This window comes from Callithrix jacchus, chromosome 13 (assembly GCF_049354715.1).
Source record: "Callithrix jacchus isolate 240 chromosome 13, calJac240_pri, whole genome shotgun sequence".
NCBI classification, from domain to species: domain Eukaryota; kingdom Metazoa; phylum Chordata; class Mammalia; order Primates; family Cebidae; genus Callithrix; species Callithrix jacchus.
Window position 1 is genome coordinate 34,569,610 of NC_133514.1, and position 18,772 is coordinate 34,588,381.

The 18,772-nt window shown below is 45.3% G+C and overlaps 1 protein-coding gene and 1 pseudogene across 5 annotated transcripts in view; both read right to left on the minus strand.

Moving 5' to 3' along the window:
• POFUT3 (protein O-fucosyltransferase 3) overlaps positions 1-18,772 on the minus strand; it is a 114,451-nt gene that overhangs the window by 64,871 nt on the left and 30,808 nt on the right. The window lies entirely within an intron of this gene.
• Positions 8,820-9,806, minus strand: LOC108588022 (RNA-binding protein 4-like; annotated as a pseudogene).

The following is an 18,772-nucleotide window of genomic DNA, read 5'->3' on the forward strand; positions in this document are numbered from 1 at the left end:
CTCAGCTCACTGCAGTCTCTGCCCCAGGTTCAAGCAATTCTGCCTCAGCCTCCCAAGTAGCTAGGATTACAGGTAGCTAATTTTTGTATTTTTAGTAGAGGCAAGGTTTCATCATGTTGGCCAGGCTGGTCTTGAACTCCTGACCTCGTGATCCACCAGGCCTGGCCAGAAATCATCTTTTTTAGAGAAGGTCTTGCTCTATACCCAGGCTGGAGTGGCATGATCTTGGCTCACTTCAACCCCCGACTCCCAAGCAGCCTCAAGCAATGCTCCCACCTCAGCCCTCCGAGTAGCTGGAACTATAGGCGTACACCATCACACCTGGATAATTCTTTGTATTTTTTGTAAAGACAGTCTCGCCATATTGTCCAGGGTGGTCTTGAAGTCCTGGACTCAAGCAATCCATATACCTTGGCCTCCCAAAGAGCCAGGATTACAAGCATGAGCCACCATCCCCAGCCCAGTCAGAAATTATTTAACTCACTTTATGGTGCTTCTAATTTTGGCTTATGATCCAGGAGCAGAGATCCTATTCCCTACATTAATATTCACTTAATTAACACTTCAACCAAAAACCCTTCACCATAGGTTTGTATCCTTCGCTATAAAATCAAGATGACAATTCTTGCAATTTTTTTTTTTTTTTTTTTCTGATCTAGGGTCTCACTTTGTCACCCAGGCCATGGTACAGTGGCACAATCATAGTTCACTGCAGCCTTGACCTCCCGGGCTTAAGTGATCCTCCTTCCTCAGCCTCCTGAGTAGCCAGGACTACAGGTTCATGCCACTATGCCCAGCTAATTTTTTTTTTTTTGAGACACCATATTGTTCTTATTGCCCAGGCTAGAGTGCCGAGGCGCGATCTTGGCTCACTGCAAATTCTGCCTCCCGGATTCAAGCAATTCTCCTGCCTCAGCCTCCCGAGTAGCTTGGATTATAGACATGCACCACCACACCCATCTAATTTTATATTTTTTAGTAGAGACGGGGTTTCTCCATGTTGGTCAGGCTGGTCTCGAACTCTGACCCAGTGCTGGGATTATAGGCGTGAGCTACTACAGCCCGGCCGCCCAGCTAATATTTCAAATTTGTTTTACAAGTAGGGTCTCACTATGCTGCCCAGGCTGCTCTTGAACTCCTTGGTTTAAGTGATCCTCCTGCCTCCGTCTCTCAAAGTGCTGGGATTACAGGTGTGAGTAACCATTCCTGGGCCAATTCTTACAGTTTCTGACCCTCACAGACATGCCATATAGAAGTCAGACATTTCAAATTCTGAGTCATGGTGGACAATCAGAGATTCTATGCTGTCAGCCTAAAATGCAACATTTTATATTTATGTTAATAAATTTCTCATAAGCCAACAAATCTAAAAATAGGAGTAATAGTTTCTAGTACAGATTTTGAATCTACCAATATGGCACATAACTGAGAAGGATCTATTTCTCTTTAGGCACATAAAGTAAAAAAGAGCCATTACTAAAATCTTTATGAAGTCACCAGAGTATAGGAGAAAGAACATGGGTTTTTAAGCCAAGGGAGTTAGGGATGAAAACTGAGTTTAGCCATGATATTATTGGGGCAAATTGCTGTAATTCTCTGAGCCATGACCCTCATCTTTCAAATAAGGAAAATACTGGCCATATTGGACTCCTTTGTGCCTGTGACACAGAGGCTACCTAGGAAATGCTAATTTCCATCCTTCCCTACTTCTTCCCCGTGTCCCATGGCCCAATCTCACTGATTCTATGTCCTGTACAAGGGACAGGACCACTACCCACCTGCTGTGTATAAGTTTCCATGAAGCTGCTACCAGCAAGAAGTCATTGTTCCCTCCTCTTCCTAGACCGCATCTGTCTCCATCATTAGGGCTTTCAGGAATACTGGGGCAAGGCGCTTTCCAGCTGTCAAAAGCCCTAGAGGGAAGCAGGATGTCTGGCCACAGTCTGCAGACCACTCACAGCTGAGACCCCCTTCCAGCCAACTGCAGCTTGGGGTTCCTCCCTTTTACTCCATTTTTCTTCCAGATAATCCCCCTTCTTTCACTTCTTGGTTCCCCTTTGACATTCCACCCTCTTCTCCACTCCTGATTAAACAGCCTAACAAACTGGATTTGCTAACCCAAAATACAAACCGGAGGCCTCTACTCTGGCAGCTCTCTGCTGCCCCCTCTTGTCACCAAATGGAACAAGTCACTTTTCTTCCCACAAAAAAATCTCATTTCACGGTTCAGAAACACACAGCACTTATTGAGGTCGGGACCAGGCACCGTGCTAGGTATTAAGAGACTCAACAGTGAGCAAAATGAGCAAAATCAGAAAATGCCTTGTTCTCACAGAGCTTACAGTACAGGGAAAAAGGCAGGCATTAAACAAATAATCGTATTAGCAACTATAATATTAGAACTCAAAAGTGTGATGAAATGCTGAGAGGCCACGTGGTGGCTCACGCCTATAATCCGAGCACTTTGGGAGGCCCAGAAGGGAGGATGGCTGGAGGTCATGAGTTCAAGACCAGCCTGGGCAATATAGTGAGACTCAACGCCTACAAAAGTTGTTTTTTGATTAGAGCATGGTGTTGCACGCCTCTAGTCCTAGCTAATTGGGAGGCTGAGGCAGGAGGATTGCTTGAGCCCAGGAGTTCGAGACTGCAGTGAGCTACAATCACACCACTGCACTCTGGCCTGGACCCAGCCTCTTAAAAAATAGAAATTAAAAATTTTTTTTAATGAATGCTATGAGAGCCTATAATATGGAATCTGCCAGGTCAAAGAAGTCTTCTTGGAGGTGGTGCTTAAGCCTGAAATGGAAGGATGCCCTATCTGTAATGTAAGGGAAATCACTTATATTTAGTAACTATCTCAATATTACTTGAAAGGCTGAGATGGGAGGATCAAGAACAGCCTGGGCAACATAGGAGACCTTGTGCCTTTAAAAAAAAATTATCTTGCTATAACCAGTAATTACAAAGAAAAATAATTTTAAAAACCAAAAGCTGGCCGGGCACAGTGGCTCATGCCTGTAATCGTAATCCCAGCACTCTGAGAGGCCAACAGGGGCAGATCATTTGAGGTCAGGAGTTCAAAACCAGCCTGGCCAACATGATAAAACCTCGTCTCTACTAAAAACACAAAAAAAATTAGCCAGGTGTGGTGGCGGATGCCTGTGATCCCAGCTACCTGGGAGGCTGAGACAGCAGAATTGTTTGAACCCAGGAAATGGAGGTTGCAGTGAGCCGAGATCGTACCAGTGCACTCCAGCCTGGGTGACAGAGAAAGTTCTGTCTCAAAAAAAAAAGAAAAGAAAAGCTTGGCCAGGCATTGTGGCTCACACCTATAATCCCAGCATTTTGGGATGCCAAGGCAGCTGAATCATCTGAGGTTAGGAGTTCAAGGCCACCCTGGCCAGCATGGTGAAAGCCTATCTCTACTAAAAATACAGAACTTAGCTGGGTGTGGTGGCAGGTGCCTGTAATCCCAGCTACTCGGGAGGCTGAGGCAAGAAAATCACTTGAACCCAGGAGGTGGAGGCTGCAGTGAGTGAAGATTGCACCATTGCACTCCAGCCTCAGTGATAGAGTGAGATTTTGTCTTAAAAAAAATAATAAATAAAATAAATCTTGTCAAGCAGACCATAAGCCAGCTGCCTGGCCAGCCCATCAACGCAAATAACTAGTTCAGCTCAAAACCTGTCTTTGAGGTTTCCTCAACTTACCATATTTCCAAAGTTTTGTCTTCAAAAGCTGTCCCCAGAGCAGGATTTGGTATTGACAAGAGTAATATAAACACCGACCTATCTTCTCTTCTCCTTCTCTCTCCTGGTTCTTTGCCCAACACCTGAGACTAAAAGACACGGGACTGTCTCCCCTTCCTTCAGCCACCGAGTGTCAAGGCTCCTGACCAAGCTGTCACTGCTGGAAGCAGCAGGTTCTCAGCAGGAGAAATCTAAGCCCTGAGTATTCCAGTCTTCATTCTTATTATGTTCAAGGAGGAGCTAAAGACATTTAAAAAATCCCTTCAAGAGAACAGTCTGACTTTAGAAGGCTCTTATTATTTTATAGGAAAGACCCTATTAGGATTATCCAAATTGAATACGAATGTCAAACTTTTCTCCTGCAATAATCCTATTCTCCCCAAGACAGACGGATACTTTAGACCAATAAGGGAGACGGTAACATATTCAAAAGAAGAAGAAAAAAAACTTTCCACGCCTAAAAAACATCTTGATTAGTACAGCTGTTAAATATATTTGCTATGGTTTGAATGCATCTCCCAAAAAGTAAGTGTTGGAAACTTAATCCCCAAAACAACAGTGTTGCGGGGTGTGGCTGATGGAAGGTGGTTAGGTCGCTAGGGCTCCACCCTCTGGTTGTAAGTAGAATTATCGATGCCGTAAAAGTTGCACTCGAATATAAACTTCCTCAGCGAGGCAATTTACTTCTATAGAAGGGTGTGGCTCACAGATGGAACAAATGGCGAGTGCACACCCGGACAAGCAGGCGAAGAGGTACTTAGGCCTGACAGAGGCCGCCCCTACTGCTGTCAATCCCCTATTGGCTAGGGTTAGGCGGCACAGTCTAGTCTAATTCTGACTGGCTATTTTAAAGGGAAGAGGGGTATGAGCCACAGTGGCAGGATGGGTAGTTTGGTGGGAAGAATGTTACAGGCAGGTCAGAGCAGGTGAGGAGGGGTCAAAGCAGGTGACTGGAGAAGGTGACCGGGATGAGTCAGGATGGGGCAAGGGATTGGGGGAACAGATGTGAACTACTGATTAGAACTGGTGGAAAAGGTTGTTTACTGAAACTACAAGGAAGTGAAACTTTAAAATAGAGGATTAAAGACTAAGAGAGCTGAACATACAGACATACTGATTATTTGAAGAGAAACTTGGGGTTCACTATATCTAACACTGAATGGATTAAGGCTGATGATAAAAGGGCTTGAGGCTATGAGTCCAACCTCTTCCTCTCTCACTCTTTTTGGCTCTTCCACTGTGGGATGACATAGCAAGAAGGACCTTGCCAAGTGCTGACCCCTCCATCTTAGACTTCCCAGCCCCCAGAACCATGAGCCAATAAATTGGTTGCATATTAATTACCCAGTCTCCAGTATTCTGTTATAGCAGCACAAAACAGGCTAAGACAATATTATAATCCTATTGCCACTGCTCTTTAGCTCTGTACGGCAGCTCATCTGAACAAGAGCGGGATGCTACGTCACAGGATACAACTTACTGGCCATCCACCCTGCCGCAGGCAGTGTGTTGTGGACTTTACATGAATTATACTCAAACCTTACAAAAACCCTAAAGAAACTGCTTTTCTATTTTCATTTTACAAATAAAAAAGGAAGTTTAAAGATATTAAGTAACGATGCCAATGTTAGAGATCTAACAAGTGGTGGAAATGAATTCGGCCCAATATTTACTTCGGGCTTGCTGCCCAGGCTCACTTCAGGTTTCTGCTCCCTGCATTCTGGTGCAGTGTCTCTTGGTTATCCTAGCTATGGCTCCAGTGGCCCAGATCTAGCTCAGACGGCCCTTCCAGAAGGTGTTAAGTGGCAAACTTTGGTGACACCTGCGTGATTCCAACTCTGCGTGTACATAGATGGCAAAAGTTGAGGAGGAAGAGCTACCACCAGCTAGATTTCAAAGGATTCCTTGGAGAGCCTTGTGGACCAGGAAGAGAACTGCCACAGGGGCAGAGGCACTGCAGAGAGTCTCCAGTAGGACAACGAAGGCAGGGTCACCCTAAGACCTCAGAATTGTAAATCCACTAAGCAACACCAGCCTCGGGGAGCCACAGACACCTGAGAGCTGTCACGTGGGCTATATTGAGCTAAACTATGGGGGCAGGGCCACACGAGAACGCTGGGGTCCAGTTCCCATCCCAGTGTGTCCAGAAGGCAAGACATGAAGTCAAAGAGGATGATTCTCAAGCCTGAAGACTGAATCTTGTTTGCCTTGTTGGGTTTTAGACTGTCTTGGGCCCTGTTACCCCTTCTTGCATATTTCTCCCTTTTGGAATGGCAATGTCTATCCAACGCCTGTCTCACCATTGTACTTTGGAAGTATACAACTTGTCTAATTTCACAGGTTCAGACCAGTATTCTCAGACCCAAGGTTTTTCCGACCCAAGGTTTTTCCATTACTCTAGTTTCTCAAGCAATTCAGGGTAGAATTACAACATGCCTCACATCACCCCTCTCCCTGCCAAAAAAGTCACTTTTATCTCTCCAAAGTATGGAAATGTATAAAATTAGACCTGCCATTGTTCATAAAGACAGAAGTTCTTTCTGTCAACCTGATATTTAGTAATTGTTTGACTAATGTAAATCAGTTTTGGCTTCTTTCTTCCAAGGAATAATATAGTATAACATAGAGCATGATGGAGTGTTACAAAAAAGATAGGTACTTGCTAAAATTCATGGCAGAAATGCATGAAGCAATTAAGGGTGAGGGGCAGAAGGAGAAAGGGGAGGAAGAGACAGTGACAAAATGCTGAGCAAGAAAAGGCACAGGAGGTACGACTGCATGTAACCAATGATGAGGAGAAACACCTGATCTTAACTAAAATGAAAAAAGAAGATCAGCAGAGGCAACTCATGCCTGTAATCCCAGCACGTTGGGAGGCTGAGGCAGATGGATCACTTGAGGCCAGGAGTTCGAAGTCAGCCTTGCCAACATGGTGAAACCCCATGTCTACTAAAAATATAAAAATTAGCTGGGCATAGTGGTGGGCACCTGTAATTCCAGCTACTTGGGAGAATGAAGCAAAAGAATCTCTTGAACCCAGGAGGCAGAGGTTGCAGTGAGCCAAGATCGCACCACTGCACTCTAGCCTGGATGACAGAGTAAGACTCTGTCTCAAAGAAAAAGACCCCAGTTTACATGTAAGCCCAGCAAACTTTCCCAAGTGCTAAAACTCACCACCACTAATGCCATTATCAACCCCCATTTCACACCCAGGCTGTGACTGAGAAAATCTATGACTTGTACGAGCATGATGGTGTCTGGTTGGCAAATGTCACTATTACCCTTGAAAGACAGAGCCCTGGCAGGGAGATCAATGTTACAGGTTGAGCAAAAGCCAAAGGAACATGGTTGCCCCAAAAATCAAATATGCTCCTTTCGTCTTTATGCCTTCAACTCCTCTCAGTCTTTTGGTGACTTAACCAGGGACTGCTTGGAAAACCAAATTTAGAGGCTGAAAGTGGGAAACCTGGGAATTTAGAATGTGACCGTTTGTCTTCGCTTCAAACTTTGGGACAATTTCACTAGGAAGGTTGCAAACTGCTAAACATGTATGAAAATAAAAACCAGTGTTTAGTTGCCTTGCAAAGAAAGGGAATATGGACCACCCAGGTAATCACGTGTCAAAGACTTGAGACTCAAAAACCAGGGGTTTTACAGTTATTGATCATAGAGAAAATTTAAAGACATCGTTTCAGAGAAAACTAGCAACACGGGTATACTGGGCAGACAACTAACTCAGATGACCCCAGAAGCCCTTCTGCCTCAATAGTTTGATGGTTTTATGGCAACATGCACACTTACCCTTGGAGGGTATGCATTCTGGGGCTGGGTGCGCTGGGTGGAGACAGTAGAGAAGGATTTCAATGTCATCCCTTCTGGATCCATGCTTTTGCTCAGCATCAGCTAAGTATCTCATTCTAAGCAGAGACCACTTGTTTTGACACATTCCAATATCACCAGATGTCATACGAGTCCAATAATTAAGTGCTCCTCCAAGACTAAATTGTGCCCATGTGGCTAAAATATACCCTAGTTGTCCAGGCATGGTGGCTCACACCTGTAATCCCAGCACTTTGGGGGGCCAAGGCAGGTGGATTACTTGAGGCCCGGAGTTCAAGACCAGCCTGGTCAATATGGTAAGACCCAGTGTCTACCAAAAAATACAAAAATTAGCTGGCACAGTGACGCATGCCTTTTGAGGAAAGTTTCACTCTTGTCACCCAGGCTGGAGTGCAGTGATATGATCTTGGCTCACTGCAACCTCTGCCTCCTGGGTTCAAGTGATTCTTCTGCTTCAGCCTCCCAAATAGCTGGGACTACAGGCACACGCCACCACACCCAGCTAATTTTTGTAGTTTTAGTAGAGACAAGGTTTCACCATGTTGGTCAGGCTGGTCTCAAACTCGTGACCTCATGATCTGTCCACCTCAGCCTCCCAAAGTGCTGGGATTATAAGCATGAGCCACTGAGCCAGGCCAGTTTTTTTTGAGACAGAGTCTTACTCTGTCACCCAGACTGGAGTGCACTGTCAGGATCTCAGCTCACTGCAACCTCCACCTCCTAGATTCAAGCGATTCTTCTGCCTCAGCCTCCCAAGTGGCTGGAATTACAGGTAGGCACCACACCCAGACAAATTTTGTATTTTTAGTAGAGATGGGGTTTCACTATGTTGGCCAGACTGGTCTTAAACTCCTGACCTCAGGTGATCTACCCTCCTCAGCCTCCCAAAGTGCTGTGATAATAGATGTGAGCCACCGTACCCAGCCTAATTTTGTCTTTATATAATTTTTCAACTTTTTTTTTAAGTTGAAAAACCATTTATTTCACTGGAAAGAAAAACAGTGACCCAACTCTGTAGGTCTAGCCTTTAGACCAAAAAGAGACCGAGGGGCAGTGAGACTCTCACCAAAATCAATCCCAAATCCAACAGTGGCAGGAGGCGGGGAGGAGACAGCATAGGCCCCACCACAGTCTCTGCACACAATGAAACCTGCTGTAAGAACAGAACATTAGTTGGAAGCTACGGAAGTACTGAAGGACAGAAGGACAGGAAAATGGGCAGGAGAGGAAAGGAAAGAAAGAGAAGGTCTGAACTTAGTAAGGTAAATTAAGGTCCACGGTTTCTGAGGGACTCAACGCACAGAGCCAAGAACATCCCAGAGACTGTGAACCACGAAGGGTGTATTCTCATGCACAACCGCAGCTCGGAATTTCAGCCCACACACATCCCACCTTAAAACTCTATGTTATCAAGGCCCCTGATGGCCTCCACTGCATCCTCTGCCCGCTCCGTGTGTACAAGGCATAATCTTTCAGGATGTCACATTCGATGACCAGACCACACTCCTCAAACTGGGCTCGAAGCTCCTTCTTGGTGCAGGTGGGACTGATGCTGCCCACATGCAACTTGGTTGAGGTTTTGCTGCTATTCTCGCTGGCTTCCACGTTGATGTGCACCCCACAAAGCTTGTAATGGTGCAGATTGCATATGGCATCTTCCGCTGCAGTTTTATCTTCCATGTGCACAAAGCCCTAATTCTTTTTTTTTCTTTTGAGATGGAGTCTTGCTCTGTCACCAAGGCTGGAGTGCAATGGTGTGATCTCAGCTCACTGCAACTCCTTCTCCTGAGTTAAAGAGATTCTCCTGCCTCCCTGCCTCAGTCTCCTGAGTAGCTGGGATTACAGGCACCCACCACCATACCTGACTAACTTTTGCATTTTTAGTAGAGACAGGGTTTCACCATGTTGGTCAGGCTGGTCTCAAACTCCTGACCTCGTGATCCACCCGCCTCGGCCTCCCAAAGTGCTGGAATTACAGGCGTGAGCCACCGCACCCAGCAAAGCCATAATTTTTAATGTCACATTCCAGCTTGAAGAGTGAGCTCTGCGACTCCCAGGGCAGGTTTCTGATGAACAGCTTCACCATCCTGACAACAGCTCACACAGAAATCAGCAGGGCCTCTTCCTCGAGGTGCGAATGCTTCTGACAAAATGCTAAAATCGCAGCCAATTTTTTTCAACTTTTAGATTCAGGAGGTACATGTACAGATGATGAAGTTTAGGATATGAATGATCTCGTTATCTAGTTTTTCAGTCTGCCCCCCTTCCTCCTTCTCCCCTCTAGTGGTCCCCAGTGTCTACTGTTGCCATCTTTATGTCCCCGCTACCCCATGTGGAGTTCCCACTTATAAGAGAGAACATGTAGTATCTGTGAATTAATTCTAATTACCTTAGGATAATGGCCTCCAGCTGCAGCTAAATTCATGTTGCTGTAGAGGACATGATCTTGTTACTTTTATGGCTGTATAGTAGTCCATCGTATACATGTACCACATTTTCTTTACCCAATCTGCCACTGATAGGCACCTGGATTGATTCCATGTCTTTGCTCTTATGAACAGTGCTATGAGGAGCATGCAAGTGCATTTCATGTCTTTTTCTTCCTTTCTAGCATCACTCCCCCTCACTCTTGCTTCCCTAGCACTGTACCTACAATGGAGCTCGAACCGCCCTGGCTAAGACAGAGAGAGCTGAAGCATCAGTCACAGAGCAGAGGCTCAGTTAAAATAACAAACAAAAAACAAAGCAGACCGCCCGCTTTCAAGACATTCTTACTGAAGAAAAAAAAAACCATATAAATGCTCCTGGATATTTTTTCCCTAGATTTACTGATTAAATGGCTTCATCAGATTAAAAAGGAGTCCGAAGGCAGGGCACGGGGGCTCACATCTGTAATCCCAGCACTGTGGGAGGCTGAGGCAGGTGGATCACTTGAGGTCAGGAGTTTAAGACCAGCCTGGCCAACAGTGTGAAACCCCATCTCTGTTAAAAATAGAAAAATTATCTGGGCATGGTGGCGTATGCCTATAGCCCCAGCTACTTGGGAGGCTGAGGCAAGAGAATCACTTGAACCTAGGAGGCGGAGGTTGTGGTGAGCCGAGATCGCGCCATTGCACTCCAGCCTGGGTAACAAGAGCGAAACTCCATCTCTGTCTCAAAAAAAAAAAAACAGGAGTCTGAGGAATTTGTATTTTTATACATAAAGTTTTGGGCTGTGAATTATATGACTGCCTACCAATTGCACACTTAAATTGTTTCACTGGTCCTCACATGCAACCGAAATATATAGTTATCAATGATTTCGATGTCTAATTTAGACGCCTGTACTCAGGAAGGTAAAATATGTAGATGTCAATTACCATAAGGATTAAATATTTATATGCCTGTGGCAGCAAAATACTTTGTGATCAATAATTTACTGACTTTTTATACCCATCAGGAAGGAAATGAATAACTGCATTTAGGTTTTTTACGCATCATAGTTGTGTTAAATTGATAACACGAGGTTGAACAGTGTCTGAAAAGTCAAGCGGCTAAATAAATATGCACAGTTAACTCTTCTGTTATATATATACACACACCTGTATATATGAAAACAGATACCATTAAGCTATCAGCAAGACAGATTCTGGCCAGATGCAGTGGCTCATGCCTGTAATCCTAGCACTGTGGGAGGCCAAGGTAGGAGCCCAACCTGAGTTCAAGACCAACCTGGGCAACATAGGGAGACCCTGTCTCTACAAAAAAAAATTAAAAATTAGCCAGGTGTGGTGGCGCATGCCTGTAGTCCCAGCCATGCACTCAGGAGGCTGAGGCAGGAGGATTACTTGAGCCCAGGAGGTTGAGGCTGCAGTGAGCATTCTTTGCACCATTGCACTCCAGACTGGATGACAGAGCAAGACCCCGTTCCTCTCCCACACTGTATTAGCCCATTTTCACACTGCTGACAAAGACATACCAGAGTCTGGGTAATTTATAAAGAAAGAGTTTAATGGGACTTAGAGGTCCACATGGCTGGGGAGGCCTCACAATCATGGTGAAAGCCAAAAGACATGTCTTATGTGGTGGCAGACAAGAGAGAATGAGAGCCCTTATAAATCATCAGATACAGGGCCAGGTGCAGTGACTCACACCTGTAATCCCAGCACTTTGGGAGGCCAAGGTGGGTGAATCACGAAGTCAGGAGATCGAGACCAGCCTGGCCAACTTGGTGAAACCCTGTCTTTACTAAAAATACAAAAATTAGCCGGCCATGGTAGCAGGCACCTGTAATCCCAGATACTCGGAAGGCTGAGGCAGGAAAATCACTTGAAACAGAAAAGCAGAAGTTGCAGTGAGCCGAGATTATGCCACCGCACTCCAGCCTGGGCAAAAGAGCGAAACTCCATCTCAAAAAAAAAAAAAAATCATCAGATCTCATGAGACTTATTCACTACCATGAGAACAGTCTGGGGGAAACCGCTCCTGTGATTCAGTTATCTCCCACTGGGTCTTTTCCACAACACATGGGAATTATGGGAGCCACAATTCAAGAGGAGATTTGGGTGGAGACATAGCTAAGCCGTATCAACCACAAAAAAAGACATAGACTCTATCTTCAAATCACATCTCAAAGCTACCATTTCCTTCTCCTATGCCTCTTACCTAATCCAGGGCACCAGCATTTGCAGTTACTAAATAGAAACTGTGTCTTGCAGTTGTGAGTAGTGGCTCACACCTGTAATCCCAGCACTTTGGGAGGCCAAGGCAGGTGGATCACTTCAGGTCAGGAGTTTGAGACCAGCCAAGCCAACATGGTGAAACCCTGTGTCTACTAAAAATACAAAAAATTAGTTGTGTGTGGTGGCACATGCCTGTAATCCCAGCTACTTGAGAGGCTGAGGCAAGATACTCACTTGAACCCAGTAGGTAGAGGTTGCAGTGAGCCAAGAACGTGCCCCTGCACTCCAGCCTGGGTGACCAAGGGAGGGAGGACGGGAGGGAGGGAAGGGGGGAAGGAAGGAAGGAGGGAAGGAAAAAAGGGAGGGAGGGAGGGAAGGAAGGAAGGAAGGAAGGAAGGAGTATCTTGCTTCCACATTCATATCCCAAACTGTTCTTCGTGGAGAAGTCAGAGGGATCTTTTTAAAGCATAAATCAGAACCAAACAAAATAAAAATCAGATCACATCACCCTGCTTAAAGCCTCCTGAGATTTTCCCGTGGCACTTAAAATATATCCAAACTTCCCACTCTTGATGATACCCTGATGGCCTGGCTCCTGGCTCCCATTCAAATCTCATCTCACGCTGCCTCCTTTCTCTTCCTTCCACCTTCAAACTGCTTCCTCTTCAAGTCTTCGTCTCAAATGTTACGTCCTCAGAGAGGCCTCCCTGAGCTCTCTGTCTAAAATCAAAATGTGACAAAACCTGGTGGCTCATACCTACAATCCCAGCACTTTGAGAGGCTGAGGCAGGAGGATCACTTAAGCTCAGTAGTTCAAAACCAGCCTGGGTAACATACTGAGACCCTGTCTCTGTGAAAAATTGAAAATTAGCCAGGTGTGGCAGCAAGCACCTGTAGTCCTAGCTACGACGGAGGCTGAGGCAGGAGGATTGCTTGAGGCTGGGAGGTCCAGGCTGCAGTGAACTATAATCATGCCACAGCACTCCAGTATGGGCAACAGAGCAAGATCCTGTCTCAAAAAACGAATTAATTAATTATTTAAAGTCAAAATACTCATCCCTATCTGGTGGCATGCTGTGTACATATCTCACAAGCTCCATGAGGGCAGAGTCTGTTTGGTTTGTCACTATAACCCCCCCACACCTAACCCATAATAGGTTTTTAGATGCCAGTTGTATAAATGAATAAAGAACAGACCCAAACAGTAGCAAGGAATACATCCTGAGATACCCTCAAATTATCTCCAGTCACAACTTTGATAGCATACGATTGCTTAAAAAAAAAAAAACAGTCACGTGAACCATTTCACACAGATGCAAACCATTAAGTTAGTCTAATGACTACAATTTAATCTATTTAAATTGCTGTCTTCTGCCTAAAAAGTGCTGTTTTAAAACACTTTGACTTTTGTCTTCACTTCCATCATCAGTACATACAGTTGACTGCCTTCTGAGGGGTCGTCTTTTACACTAGTAAATACAATTTTTAATATTTCAAGGGAGTTCCAACATAGGCAACAAGTATATAACACAAAGCTGGTTGAGAGACAGACACTGGTTCTCAACAGGGAGCGAGTGACTTGCTGGCACCCACATTCCTCAAAGGCCAGGGGACTCAAATCTGTGCCCTGAAAAAATCTAGATAAAGAGGATCAAACTACGACTGTAAAATTTATAAAATGAAAGATAAATAAATGGTTCTGGCAGGATACAGTGGCTCACGCCACTTTGGGAGGCCAAGGTGGGTTGATCACTTGAGGTGAGAGATCGAGACCAGCCTGGCCAACATGGTGAAACCCGTCTCTACTAAAAATACAAAAATTGGCCAGTCATGGTGGCGCACACCTGTAATCCCAGCTACTCAGGAGGCTGAGGCAGGAGAATAACTTGAACCCAGGAAGCAGAGATTGCAGTAAGCCAAGATCACACCACTGCACTCCAGCCTGGGCAACACAGTGAGACTCCATCTCAAAAACAAAAACAAAAATATGCAGGTTTAAGTTGTTTTTTAAATTTTTTTGTTTTGTTTTTCTTTTTGTTTTTTTAAGACAAGGTCTAGCTCTGTTGCCCAGGCTGGAGTGCAGTGGTACAATTTGGCTCACTGCAACCTCTGCCTCCCAAACTCAAGCGATCCTCCCACCTCAGCCTCTGGAATAGCCAGGGCTATAAGCATGCACCACCACACCAGGCTAATTGTATTTTTTGTAGTGATGGAGTCTCCATATATTGCCCAGGCTGGCCTCAAACCTGTGAGCTCAACCAATCTGCCCTCCTCAGCCTCCCAAAGGGCTGGGATTACAGGCATGAGCCACCGCACCCAGCCTTGTTTTAATTTTTGAGAGCAAAGAAAAACACAACAATTAAAGCTACATGGCTTTATTCTGCATGCCTATGAGAGAGAGAGAGTTGTCTGCGCTGTAGAACACAGCGGCCAGCACATCTCAGAGGATTTCTGGGGGTCAGAGAATCTGCCTAGACCTGGATGGAAGCCATCGAAATTTCCATTGGCCCCAACTGCTATAGTTGCAGTAGTGAAATCTGTGCCCTGCCTCCCGATGCCAGCCAGAAGGGAAGTGCTTGGCTTTGGGCACCTGTCATTTCTTTTTTTTTGAGACAGAGTCTTGCTCTGTCACCCAGGCTAGAGTGCAGTGGCATGCTCTTGGCTCACTGTAACCTCTGCCTCCCAGATTCAAGCAATTCTCCTGCCTCAGCCTCCTGAGTAGCTGGGATTACAGGCATGCACCACCATGCCTGGCTAATTTTTCTACTTTTTTAGTAGAGACAAGATTTCACTATGTTGGCCAGGCTGGTCTCAAACTCCTGACCTGTGATCCGCCCACCTTGGTCTTCTAAAGTGCTGGGATTATAGGCATGAGCCACCATGCCGAGCCTCACCTGTCACTTCTCAACCCAAAAAAGGCTACCAGATTTTCAAGCACTTTCTTTTTTCTTTTTTTTTTTTATTTTTTGAGGTGGTCTTCTCTCTATGTTGCTCAAGCTGGTCTTGAACTCCTGGGTTCAAGTGACCCTCCCACCTTAACCTCCCAAGCAGCCAGAATTACAGGAGCACACAACCCCATCTGGCTCAGTCACTTTTGCTCTTTCTTTAATCTTTAAGTGTCATGCAATGCCTAAGAAAGAACAAAGAGGATTTTAAAAGGAAGGGAGAGGCTACATCAGAAAGAAGGCGAAGAGAATTCCTAGTCCTGACTGAACCACCCTTAAAACTAAACATTATGGGGCTCACCAAAGCCCCTGTCCTTATACCAAAATGAATCTAACAAAACCTTATTAATTTATATTTTTTAGCTAGAAAGATAGAAAATCAAATATTGTTAATACGTAATCTTTTCATGGAAGGAAAAGTATATTGTAGCTATAGGAAATATTAATGTCTTGTCAGGAGTGGAGGCTCATGCCTATAATCCCAGAACCTTGGGAGGTCAAGGCGGGCAGATCGTTTGAGCCCAGGAGTTTGAGACCAGCCTGGGCTACATGGCAAGACTCCATTTCTACTACAATACAAAAATTAGCCAGGTGTGATGGTGTGTGTCTATGGTCCCAGCTACTCAGGAGGCTGAGATGGGAGGATCAGTTGAGCCTGAGAGGCAGAAGGTGCAGTGAGCCAAGATTACACCACTGCACTCCAGCCTCGGTGACAGAGCCAGACCCTATCTACGAAAAAGAAAAGAAAGAAAGAATTATTAATGTCTTTATATAATTAAAATTTCCCAAAACATATCTTGTAAAGCAAAGAAGCCTAGGAATCGCATAACCTAGTAATAATTTTGTTACCACCTTTCTGTGTAACTATCTCCTAAGACAAAATGCCTTTTTTAGTTAAGTTCTCACTTATATCAAATTAATACCTGCACAGAGCTTTAAAGTGAAATCATTTTTTCAGGCCTAGAACATAAGACAGCAGAGTCCTGCATCATCCCCACTCCCTATTTTCAAATGCCAGAGCTCACCACTCCAATGCTTTCAAGTGTTTAATCTGCATTCACACTTCAAAAATATCTAAATAACATGCTTAATATACTACGTTTTGATTTCTCAGTTTATTTATTTAATTTTTTTGAGACAGGCTGTCTGTCGCCCAGGCTGGGGTACAGTGGTGTGATCTTGGCTCACTGCAACCTCCACCTATTGGGTTCAAGCAATTCTTGTGCCTCAGCCTCCCAAGCAGCTGGGACTACAGACGCCTGCCACCACATCTGGCTAATTTTTTTGTACTTTTAGTAGAGACAGGGTTTTGTCATCTTGGCCAGGCTGGTCTCGAACTCCTGACTTCAAGTGATCCACCCGCCTCGGTCTCCCAAAGTGCTGGGATTATAGGCATGAGCCACTACCCCAGGCCTAGAATTAGGCCTATTTCATGCTTGCAGTCATTTATTCAACAACACCTACTTGCCAGGCATGGTGACTCATGCCTGTAATCCCAACACTTTGGGAGCTTGAGGCAGGAGGAGCACTTCAGGCCAGGAGTTTGAGACCAGCCTGGGCAACACAGTGAGACCTACTTTCTATAAGCCTTTTTTTTTTTAAAAGAAAAACAATGTCTACTGAAGCCTGCCATAGGCTAGGCACTGTTATAATAGGGCTACAGCAGGAACAAAGCAAAGTCCCTGCTCTTCCCACGGCTGATACACCAGTCACCTAATGAGTAAGAGGACTTCAGGGAGTGATAAGGGTTATGAAGAAAGAAAACACAGCAGGGGGCCAGGCACAGGGGCTCACGCCTGTAATCCCAGCACTTTAGGATGCCGAGGTGGGTGGATCACGAAGTCAGGAGTTCGAGACCAGCCTGGCCAACATGCTAAAACCCCATCTCTACTAAAGATATAAAAAATTAGCTGGGCATGGTAGCACATGCCTGTAATTCCAGCTATTCAGGAGGCTGAGGTAGGAGAATCACTTGAATCCCAGAGGCGGAGGTTGCAGTGAGCTGAGATCGTGCCATTGCACTCCAGCCTGTGACAGGGCAAAAAAAAAAAAAAAAAAAAAAGTCCACGCACAGTGGCTCACATCTGTAATACCAGTACTTTGGGAGGCTGAGGTGGACGGATCACAAGGTTGGGAGTTCGAGACCAGCCTGACCAACATGGTAAAACCCTGTCTCTACTAAAAATACAAAAACTAGCCAGGCATGGTGTCCAGTGCCTGTAATCTCAGCTACTTGGGAAGCTGAGGCAGGAGAATTGCTTGAATCCAGAAGCCGGAAGTTGCAGTGAGCTGAGATCCCTCCACTGCACTCTGGCCTGAGCAATAGAGTGAGACCCTGTCTCAAAAAAAAAAAAAAAAAGAAAGAAAAAAAAGAAAACACAACAGGGGTTTATGTCCTTAGAGTGGTGAGGGAGAGGAACACTATGTCAGAGAGAAGGAGAGGAATGAAACCTCCTGGAGAAAATGTCATCTGGGCAGAAATCTGTCTGGTGTAAAGGAGTAAGACAGAAATGCATCCCAGGTAGAGCAATGCGGCAAGTGAAAGGCTCAGGGGCTGGATAATGCTTCCATGTCTAAAGGCTGTGAGCAGAGCAACATGGGGAGGAGGAACAAGGAGGATGGTAAGGGAGGAGCGCAGGCAGAACGGGCAGGCTCGCAGGCTACCATAAGGACTAGGGTCTTGAATGAGGTAAGGTCACTGGAGGAGCCTGAGAGAGCTCCCAGGCTGGATTACCTTATGTCAAATCCCATAAAAAACATAATTTGAGCTGGACACAGTGGCTCATGCCTGTAATCCCCACACTTTGGGAGGCCAAGGCAAGTGGATCACCTGGGGTCAGGAGTTCAAGACCAGCCTGGCCAATATGGCAAAACCCCGTCTCTACTAAAAATACAAAAATGAGCCGGGCATGGTGGCACATGCCTGTAATCCCAGCTACGTGGGAAGCTGAGGCAGGAGAATCACTCAAACCCAAGAGGCAAAGGTTGCAGTGAGCTGAGATTGCACCACTGCACTCCACCCAGGATGACAGAGAGAGACTCTGTCCCACCCAGAAAATAATAATTATTATTCATTTAAATAAAAATGGAATGTCTATTTAAAACAAGGTGTCTGATTGGAGCATATATATATATATATATATAATCTATTGTCCAGTTATGAACTTCATCTTTTTTTTTTTTTTTTTTTGAGACAGGTTCTCACTCTGTCACCCCGATTGGAGTACAGTAGCACAATCTTGACTCACTGCAACCTCCACCTCCCAGGCTTAAGCAATCCTCCCGCCGCAGCCTCCCGAGTAGCTGGGACTACAGGTATGCACCACTATGCCCAGCTAATTTTTGTATTTTTTGTATAGCCCAGGTTTTGCCATATTGTCCAGGCTGGTCTCAAACTCCTGAGATCAAGCAATCTGCCTGCCTCAGCCTCCCAAGGTGCTGGGACTACAGGTATGAGCCACTGTGACTAGCCATGAGCTTCATTTTTGTGTCCAACTTTGTTACTGCCAAACACTCTAATTAAGCCCATTTCTTTGCTACATCCCAAAAAAGTCTTAAATCTGGCACACTATAAATA